Here is a 10,485-nt window from a genome sequence, read left to right as displayed (position 1 = left end):
AAACGGTCTTTCAAAACAAACGTGGATACAAATCCAGCAGAGACAAGTAGGAACGTGAGAACTTTGCGGTCCCTAACAGAAAACAAACTGAAAGCAGCCAGCTGTCCAAGGTACATGACTTTATTTGTATCTCTCTGTTTTTACAGCAAACTAGTGGTCAGTGTGGGTCCTTGGGTGAGAAATCGGTCCTTTACTGAACATCTCTGCTCGTTACTGTGCCCCATACTACTGACATTTTCCCCTAGGGAGGTGTGTAATTTAGGAAACACCAACACACGAAGTAATTGGCGGGTGATCCACAGCGGAGGCAAGTCCGTTAGACTAACCGGACGGGGCGCCCCCGGCTGGGCGCAGTCCAGCCGAACTGACCCCATCCCCCCACCATTTCACTGACACCCCAGGGTGTGCACTGGCAAAAAGGGGCGCGTCCACGTCGGGTTATCTTTCGTAGCACCGTCTGGACTCTGACCCACGGCAGAGGCCGGGACACCGGAGCCGGCGGAAAGCCCCGGGCCGAGGGAGCATCAGCTTTCTCCTTTCCAACCCATTTCCGTCCACTCCCACCCCGACTATGGGGCAGGGGCAGGGGCAGGTGGGTGCGCTCGGGAATTTGTAAAACACACTCTGCCGTCCTCCCCCTCCGTTCGTCCCGCAGCAAGCCGGTCGCGTTCCGATCCCCGGAGGCTGTGCAGGAGGCCCGGCTGGGGGGGTGGCCGCACGCCAGCAGAGCCCCGAGCACGCCCAGCAGACGGAGGCGGGGCCGACGGCGACGCCTCCGTGGCGCGCGAACCGGGAAATGGAAGCGGACTGACTCCTCTCGCTTCCCGTAGCCGCCCACGCATCCCGGGATCCCGGACGACGCGCGGCGGCGGAGAAACAGCCGGGTGCGTGGAGCGGCGGCCACGCCGATCCCGCGGTGAGTCGGACGGCGGCCATTCTCCGGGGCGGGGAGCCGCTGGGTGCTGCGGTGGGCGCGCCGGCCGAGGAGGGGATGCGGACATCGCTGTCTCCACTTCGGAGTTTGGTGGGTGGGACCTCTTGGGTGCACCCCGTCCCGCCGGTCCTCTCCGCGGCAGCGTGGGGCGGGGTGGCGGGAAAGCTCCCGGGAGGGAGCGGGTATCGGGAGCCGCGGCCCTTCCCGCTGCCCCGCTGCAGACCCTCCCCACCAGGTCTGCCTTCGCACCTGCTGGCCCCCAGCCAGATTGCCCGGGGTTCTCCTGCGCCACCTTTTAAAGGACAAGTTCTGTGCGTTTAGTGACAGACCTGCTTTGCTCTCCCGGACCCTGAACACGTTGGTGCAAGATGCCGAGTCATTTGACTGCAGTGTTAAAGTTCGGAAACGGAGGTCACTTGAATTGCTTTGTCCGCAAAACATAATGATGGCTCTTTGTGAAGCGAATAAACTGCAGGACCCGTCCGTGTGGCTCCTTTGGGAACAACCGGTTTCATGCAAGCCTGTGGCTTAAATCGGGTCACTCTCTGGTCGCGATGTAAATTATGAATGTGGCTATGGCATCTCTGTATCCTTTCCTCTGCTCGTATTCGCGCTTCCTGAATTTTCCGGAGCAGAAGGAAGAGTTTCGAGGTTTTGACTAACGTCTAAATTAATGACCGTTTAGGGCATTCAGGTGGTAAACCAAGAAGGATGCAGTTTCTTGTTTTTCTTAATAGAAACTCATAGTTGTGGTTACTGCGTATTGTTCTTTGGTGCGATGAGAGAATTGGCGGAAGTAAAATGTAGGAAGTTTTACTTTCGTTTCTCTTTTAGTTGTGCTTGATGTCTTTAAGTCTTCGCTGGAGCTGTTAAATGGGTACTTCTGTCAGTGGGGTGCTTTCTTCTTTCAAACTGTGGCTAATGCGTAGCAACCGCCCCCTGCCCCCCGCGCCCCATAGTTTTAAGCCACAAGGAAAACTGTATCCTTGTTATTCAAGGGATTAGACTTTTTTCTTTTTGACTAGTTTCCTTTGGAGGAGGAAGAGGAATGCCTTCTATTAAAGTAAGAGCCCAAATTTATAAAGCACTTTCTTTCCATTGCTTTATTAATTCATTTAACCCTCAGGACAAACGTGTCAGGTGAATGCTGTTATTTTCATTTTACCGATGAGAAAAATGAGTGTCTTTGGTAGTTGTACAGGACGATTTGCTATTATTTTATTTTTAGTAATTCCAAGTTAGAGAATTTCTAGGAGTTTTAAGTTTATTATTTGGTTTATTTCTGTTTGAGCAACCTCAGGATTTTGGTGGTAAAAATAAAGGACAGTTAGTGCTGATTTTACTTATCACAATTAACCTCTTCTCCTGCGTTAAGGTGCCTGCATGACCTGATAAACTTGTTTCTTGTTTTATTGAACAGTAGTTGACATAGAACATTGTGTTAGTTTCACTTGTAACATAGTGATTCAATAGTTATAGGAGGTTTATGTTTGGAAAAATGTCTATTTGGGTCTTCTGCTCATTTTTAATCTGATTGTTTGATGTTGAGTTGTAGGGGTTTTTTCCGTATTTTGGATGTTAACCCCTTATCAGATGCATTATTTGCAAATGTATTCTCCCATCCAGTAAGTTTCCTTTTTGTTAATGGTTTCCTTCACTATGCAAAAGCTTTTTATTTTGATGTAGACCCACTCGTTAATTTGTTATTAACAAAATGTGTTTTTGTTTTCCTTGCCTGAGGAGACAGATCCAAAAAAATACTGCTAAGATTGGCGTCAAAGAGCTTACTGCTTATGTTTTTTCTTTTAAGAGTGTTATGGTTTCAGGTTTTATATTTAAGTTTTTAATATAAAGCTCACCATCATTTATTGAAGAGACTATCTTTTCTCCTTTCTTGCCTCCTTTGTCATAAGTTAATTGACCACGTAAGCATGGGTTTATTTCTGCGCTCTCTGTTCTGTTCTATTGAGCTATGTGTCTGGTTTTTTTCCCCTCTATGTGTCTGTTTTTGATTATGTACTTTGTAGTGCACTTTGAAATCTGGGAGCATGGTACCTCCAGCTTTGTTGTTCTTTGTCAAGATTGCTTTGGCTGTTTGTTTTTGGTTTTGTTTGTGGTTCCATACAGATTTTAGGATTGTTTGTTCTAGTTACGTGAAGAATGCCATTGGTATTTTGAAAGGGATCGCGTTGAATCTGTAGATTGCTTTGGGTAGTATGGGCATTTTAGTAACATTAATTCTTCCAGTCTGTGAACGTGACATATCTTTTTTTTTTTTTAATGTTTATTTATTTTTGAGACAGAGAGAGACAGAGCATGAACGGGGGAGGGTCAGAGAGAGGGAGACACAGAATCTGAAGCAGGCTCCAGGCTCCGAGCTGTCAGCACAGAGCCCGACGCAGGGCTCGAACTCACAGACTGTGAGATCATGACCTGAGCCGAAGTCTGACGCTTAAGCGACTGAGCCACCCAGGTGCCCTGACATATCTTTTAACTTATTTGTGTTGTCTTCAGTTTCTTTCATCAGTGCCTTGTAGTTTTGAGAGTACAGGTTTTTCACCTCAATGATTAAATTTATTCCTAGGTACTTTATTCTTCTTGATGCGATTGTAAACGGGATTGTTAATTTCTGTTTCAGAGAGTTCATTATTAGTGTACAGAAATGCAGCAGATTTCTGCATATTGATTTTCAATCCTGCAACATTACTGAATTCTTTTATTCTGATAGTTTTTTGGCAGAGGCTTTAGGGTCTTTTATATGTAGTAGGTCATCTGGAAATACTGACGGTTTTACTTCTTCCTGTCCGATTTGGATGCCTTTTATTTATTTTTTCTTGCCTAATTGCTGTGACTAGGGCTTCCAAAACTGTGATGAATAAAAGTGGTATTGGTGGGCACACTTGTTCCTGATACGAGAGGAAGAGCTTTGAGCTTTTTGCTGTTAAGTATGGTATTAGCTGTAGGCCTGTATATGGCCTCTATTACATTTAGGTATGTTCCCTCTGTGCTCACTTTATAGAGATTTTTTATCCTAAGTGGATATTGAATGTAAGCTTTTTCTGTATCGAGATGTTCATATGATTTTCATTCTTTGTTTCATTAATATGGTGTATGACGTCGATTTGTGGATATTGAAACAGCCTTGAATCCCCAGAATAAATCCCACTTGATCATGTGTATGATCCTTTTAATACACTGCTGAATTCAGTTTGTAAATGTTTTGTGGTGGATTTTTGCATCTATGTTCATCAGGGATATTGGCCTATAATTTTCTCTTTTTGTGTAGTGTCTTTCTGTGGTTTTGGTATCAGGGTAATGTTAGCCTTGTAGAATAAGTTTGGAAGTGTTCCTTCCTCTTCAGTTTTTTGGAATAGTTTGAGAAGAACAGGTCTTAGCAATTCTTGAAATGTTGGGGTGCCTGTGTGGCTTGGTTGGTTAAGTGTCTGTTGATTTCGGCTCGGGTTATGATCTCATGGTTCGTGGGATCGAGCCCCACGTTACGCTCTGTGCTGACAGTGTGGAGCCTGCTTGGAATTCTCTCTCTCCCTCTCTCTCTCTGCCCCTCCCCTGCACATGTGCGCGTGCGCGCTCTCTCTCCCTCTCTCTCTCTCTCTCTCTCTCTCTCTCTCTCTCTCAAAATAAATAAATAAATAAAATAACCCCAATTCTTGAAATGTTTGGTAGAATTCACCTGTGACGCTTTCTAGTATTGAATTTTTGTCTATTAGGAGTTTTTTGGTTACTGATTCAATTTCATTACTAGTAATTAGTTTCTTCAGGTTTTCAGTTTCTTCCTGATTCAGTCTTGAAAGATTGTATCCATTTCATGTAGGTTGTCCAATTTTTTGGCATATGATCATTCCTAGTAGTGTCTTATGATCCTTCGTATTTCTGGATATCAGTTGTAACTTCTCTTTCATTTATGATTTTATTTTTTGGTCCCTGTCTTCTTCCTTCCTTTCTCTCTCTCCCCCCCCCCCCCTTCCCCTCCTTTCCTGCCTTCCTGCCTTCTTGCCTAGCAGGGGAGAGGGGCAGAGGGAGAGAGAGAGAATTCCAAGCAGGCTCTATGCTTAGTGTGGAGCCCAGTGTGGGGCTCAATCCCACAACCCTGGGATCATGATCTGAACCTAAATCAGGAGTCAGACGCTCAACTGACTGAGCCACCCAGGCGCCCCTGTCTTTTTCTTGATGAGTCTGGTTAAAGGTTTATCTGTATTGTTTATCTTCTCAAAGAATCCTTTCATTGATCTTTACTTTTTTTGGTCTCTATTCATTTATTTCTGTTCTGATTTTTATTATTTCCTTCCTTTTACTAATTTTGTACTGTGTTCTTTTTTTCTATTTCCTTGAAGTTTAAGATTAGATTGTTTATGGGGCGCCTCGGTGGCGCAGTCGGTTGAGCGTCCGACTTCAGCCAGGTCACGATCTCACGGTCCGTGAGTTTGAGCCCCGCGTCAGGCTGTGGGCTGATGGCTCAGAGCCTGGAGCCTGTTTCCGATTCTGTGTCTCCCTCTCTCTCTGCCCCTCCCCCGTTCATGCTCTGTCTCTCTCTGTCCCAAAAAAAAAAAAAAAAAAAAAAAAGATTAGATTGTTTATTTATTTTTTCTTTTTCTTTCTTTTTTTTTCTTTTTTCTTGAGGTAGGCTATGAACTTCCCTCTTGGAACTAGTTTTGCTGCATCCCATACATTTTAGAATGGTGTGTTTTCATTTGTTTAAAGGTATTTTTTATTTCTCCTTTGACTTTTTTTCATTGGCCCTTTGGTTATTTAGTAGCGTGTTCTTTGGTCTCCACATGTTTGTGGGGTTTTTTTTGTTTTCTTTTTGTAATTGATTTCTAGATTTCTAATTCCACTGTGGTTGGAAAAGTTGCTTGATATGATTTCAGTGTTCTTAAATTTATTGAGACCTATTTTGTGGCCTAATGTGATCTTTCCTAGAGAATTTGCATGTGTACTTGAGAAGAATTTGTAATCTGCTCTTTTTGGAGGGGGTGTTCTGAATGTATCTGTTCTGTCCACCTAGTCTAATGTGCCTTTCAAGGCCAGTGTTTACTTACTAATTTTCTGCCTGGATGATCTATACAATGATGTAAGTGGGGTGTTGAAGTTCCCTACTGTTACTGTATTGCTGTTAATTTATCCTCTTGTGTTTGTTAGTGTTTGCTTTATATATTTAGGTGCTTCTGTGTTGGGTGAATAAATATTTATAACTGTTACATCTTGTTGGGTTGATTTATCATTATGTAATGCTCCTTTGTCTCTTGTTTCAGTCTTTGTTTTAAAAACTGTTTTGTCTGGTACAAATATTGCTGTACCAGCTTGCTTTTCTTCCCTATTTGTGTAGAATGTATTTTCTATCCTTTCACTTTGAGTTGGTGTGTGTCTTTAGATCTTAAGTGAGTCTCCTGTAGGCAGCATATAGATGTTGAAGAGAATGGTTTTTTTCTTATTGCATGTTTTTTTTTTTTTTCCAATTCCTTATTCCCTCATTTGCTGAAGATTAATTAACCGTAACATCACAGGTTTATTTTCTATTTCTATTCTGTGCAGTTGATCTGTGTGTCTGTTTTTGTACCATATTGTTTTGAATACTGCAGTTTTGTAATATAAGTTGAAATCTGGAATTGTGATACCTCTGGCTTTGTTTCTCCTTTTCAAGATTGCTTCAGCTATTCAGGATATTTTATGGTTTCATATAAATATTAGGATTACTTGTTATAGTTCTGTGAAAAATGCTGTTGCTATTTTGGTAGGGATTGTGTTGAATATGTAGATTGCTTCGGGTAGCATACACGTGGTTTTTCGGTAGCATCAGCATTTTAACAGCATTTGTTCTTCCAGCCCACGAGCCTGGAATGTCTTTCCATTTGTGCCATCTTCAGTTTCTTTCACCAGTTTTCAGAGTACAAGTCTTTTACCTCCTTGGTTAACTTTATTCCTTAGATATTTTACTGTTTTTGGTGCAATTGGAAATGGGAGTTTTCTTAATTTCTCTTTCTACTGTTTCATTATCAGTGTATAAAATTGCAGTAGATTTTTGTACATTGATTTGATATCCTGTGGCCTTACTGAATTGCTTCAGCAGTTCTAGTAGTTCTTTGGTGTGGTCTTTAGGGTTTTCTATGCATAGTATTATGTCATCTGCAAATAGTGACAGGTCTTATTAACTAATTTGGGTCCCTGCTATTCTTTTTTCTTGTCTGACTGCTGTGGCTAGTACTTCCAGTACTGTGCTGAATAGAAGTGGTGAGAGTGAACATTCTTGTCTTATTCCTGACGTTAGGGGAAAACCTCTTCAGTTTTTCCCCATTTAGGATGGTATTAACTGTGGGTTTTCATATATGGCTCTTATTATATTGAGATATGTTCCATTTAAACCTACTTTGTTGAGGGTTTTTCTCATGAATGGATGTTGTACTTTGTCACATATTTTTTCTACATCCATTGAAACTACCGTATGGTTTTAATCCTTCTCTTATTGATGTGGTGTATCATGTTTATTGACTTGGGAATATTGAACCACCCCTGTATCCAAAAGTAAGTTCCATTTGATCATAGTGAATGATTTTTTCAGTGTATTGTTGGATTTGATATGCTAATATTTTGTTGAAGATTTTTGCATCTGTGTTCATCAGAGATATTGACTTGTAGTTCTCTTTTTTTGTGATATCTTTATTTGGTTTTGGTATCAGGATAATGCTGACCTCATAGAATGAATTTGGAAGTTTTTCTTCCTTTTATCTTTTTTGGAATAGTTTGAGAATAGGTAGTAACTCTTCTTTAAATGTTTGGTAGAATTCACCTGTGAAGCCGTTTGGTCCTGGACTTCTGTTTGTTGGGCATTTTTAATTTTCAGATTCAGTTTCATTACTAGTAATCGATCTATTCAAATTTTCTATTTCTTCTTCAATTTAGGTAGGTTATGTGTTTCTAGGAATTTATCCATTTCTTCTAGCTTGCCTAATTTGTTGGCATATAGTTTTTTATAATATTGTCTTACAGTCCTTTGTATTTCTGTGTTGTTGTTCTTTCTCCTCTTTCATTTCTGATTTTTTTGGTCTTACTTATTTAATGAGTCTGGGTAAAGGCATATCAGTTTTGTTGATCTTTTCAAAGAAAAGATCAGCTCCTGGTTTCACTAATCTGTTCTATTGTGTTTTTTAAGTTTCTGTATCCTTTATATCTGTTCTAATCTTTATTGTTTCCTTCCTTCTGCTGTTTTTTTTTTCTTCATAGTTCCTTGAGGTTTAAGGTTAGATTGCTTAGTTTTTTTATTTTTAATGTTTATTTATTATTTTGATAGAGACAGAGAGCAAGTGCAAGTGGGAGAGGGGCAGAGAGAGAGAGGGAGACACAGAATTCAAAGCAGGCTCCAGGCTCTGAGCTATCAGCACAGAGCCTGACATAGGGCTCAAACTCATGGACCACAGTATCATGACCTGAGCCAAAGTCGGACATTTAACTGACTGAGGCACCAGGTGCCCCTAGATTGTTTAATTTTTGATTTTTCTTCCTGAGGTAGGCCTGTATTGCTCTAAACTTCCCTTTTATAACTGCTTTTGCTGCATCCCAAAGATTTTGGACTGCTGTGTTTTCATTTTCATTTGTGTCCATGTATATATTTTTTAATGCCCTCTTTGATTTTTTTTGATTGACCCATCCATTGTTTAGTAGCATGTTTTGACTTCCATGTATTTGGCTCTTTCCACATTTTTTCTTGTGGTCAACTTCTAGTTTCACCGAAACTAGAAGAAAAGCTGCATGGTATGATTTTGACCTTTTTTAATTCATTGATGCTTGTTTTGTGGCCTGACATACGATCTGTTGTTGAGAACGTATACTTGAAAAGAATGTGTTTTCTGCTGTTTTAGGATGGAATGCTCTGATGTCTGTTAAATCCATCTGGTCCAAAGTGTCATTCAAAGCCACTGTTCTCTTGTTGATTTTCTGTTTGGATTATCTGTCCATTGATATGAGTGGGGTGTTCAAGTCCCCTACTATTGTTGTATCACTATTGATTAGTTCCTTTATGTTTGTTATGAACGGTTTTATGTATCTGGGTGCTTCCATATCAGGTGCATAAGTATTTATAATTGTTATATCTTCTTGTTGGGTTGTCCCCTTTATGATTATATAGTATCCTTATTTGCCTCTTGTAGTCTTTGTTTTAAAGTCTGTTTTGACCAATATAAGTATTGCTACTCTGGCTTTCTTTTTAAATCTGTTTGCCTGATGTTTCTCCATTCCTTTACTTTTAGCTTGCATGTGTCTCCTTCTATTCCGAATGATAGCCTTGCTTGATAGAGTATTATTGGCTGCAGATTTATTTCCTCTCAGCACTTTGAATATATCATTCTATTCCCTTCTGGCCTGCATGGTTTCTGTTGAAGGATCAGCTGATAGCCTCATGGGGTTCCCCTTGTATGTAACTGTTTTCTTTTCTCTTGCTGCTTTTAAAATTCTCTTGTTGTCACTACTTTTGTGCCATTTTAATTACTATGTGTCTTGGTGTGGACCACTTTGGGTTGATTTTCTTGGGGGCTCTCTGTGTCTCCTGGATCTGGATGTCTGTTTTCTTCCTGGATTTGGGAAGATTTCAGCTATTGTGTCTTCAAATAACACTTCTGTCCCCTGTTTTCTCGCTTCTCCTAGGATTCCTGTCGTATGAATGTTGAGCTTGATGGAGTCACTGAGTTCCCTGTTCTCATTTTGCATAATTTGTTTCTTTCAACTGCTCATCTTGATTACTTTCCATTACTCTCTCCTCTAGGTCATTGATTCATTCTTCTGCTTTGGTACTCTACTGTTTATTCCATTAGTGTATTTTAATTTCATCTGTTGTGTTCCTCATCTTCGATTGTTTGTTTTGTTTTGTTTTGTTTTTTAATCTCTGTTCAGTGTCTCACTGACATCCTCCACTTTTCTCCTCAAGTCAGGTGTGTACTTTATGGCCATTACTTTGCATTGTCTATCTGGCATATTACTTATCTCCCTTTTGCTTAGGTCTCCTCTGTGGTTTTGTCCTACTCTTTTGTTTGGAACATATTCATCTGTCTCCTCATTTTGTCTAACTCTCTGGGTCTGTTTCTTTGTGTTAGGAAAGTCACCGGCATTTCCTGCTCTTGAAAATCATGGCTTTATGAAGAGGAGCTCCTGTCCACTGAGGGGTATCCTGTGTGTGTTGCATGCACCCTGCTGTTGTGGCTGAGCCACTTTTGACTTCAGCGCATTCATCTGCAGCGGCCGTCTTTGCCGGTTGCGGACGGCGTTTGGTCCCTGTGGTGTTAGTGGACCAGTCTCGGGCTGCCTTGGGATTGAGTTGAGTCAGAGCAGGCATTTGCCAGAGATGCAGTAGCTCCGAACTTCAGGGTGAGCCGCCTGCGTTGTTCCCTGAGAAGCTTTAGTTGGTGGGTGGGGTCTGCAGTCAGAGCAGGTATCTGCCCCCAGCCCACTGCTGGGTCCACAGTCAGACTGGTGTGTGTGGTTATCGTCCCCTCTCCCCAGGGCGGAGTCACCTAGGAGTGGTGCTGGCCCCGGTTGGGGCTGCTTGC

At 41.6% G+C, this 10,485-nt stretch overlaps 1 protein-coding gene across 12 annotated transcripts in view; it reads left to right on the top strand.

Annotated features, from left to right (window-relative positions):
* Positions 1–779: 779 nt before the first annotated feature.
* Positions 780–10,485, top strand: part of LGALS8 (galectin 8) — a 30,199-nt gene continuing 20,493 nt past the window's right edge. For 4 of the 12 annotated variants that reach the window (XM_019814281.3, XM_019814279.3, XM_019814280.3 and 1 more), the window contains exon 1: positions 780–916. The gene's annotated coding sequence lies outside the window, so the exon portion shown is untranslated. Of the gene's footprint in view, positions 1,025–1,215; positions 1,346–1,864; positions 1,998–10,032; positions 10,304–10,485 lie in introns of those variants that run through there. The other 8 variants (XM_023240371.2, XM_023240370.2, XM_003993895.5 and 5 more) reach the window with 6 other exon arrangements.

This window comes from Felis catus, chromosome D2 (genome assembly GCF_018350175.1).
Source record: "Felis catus isolate Fca126 chromosome D2, F.catus_Fca126_mat1.0, whole genome shotgun sequence".
In the NCBI taxonomy this organism is placed as follows: domain Eukaryota; kingdom Metazoa; phylum Chordata; class Mammalia; order Carnivora; family Felidae; genus Felis; species Felis catus.
Note: the sequence above shows the minus strand (reverse complement) of the source record. Positions and strands in the feature narration are given on the sequence as shown.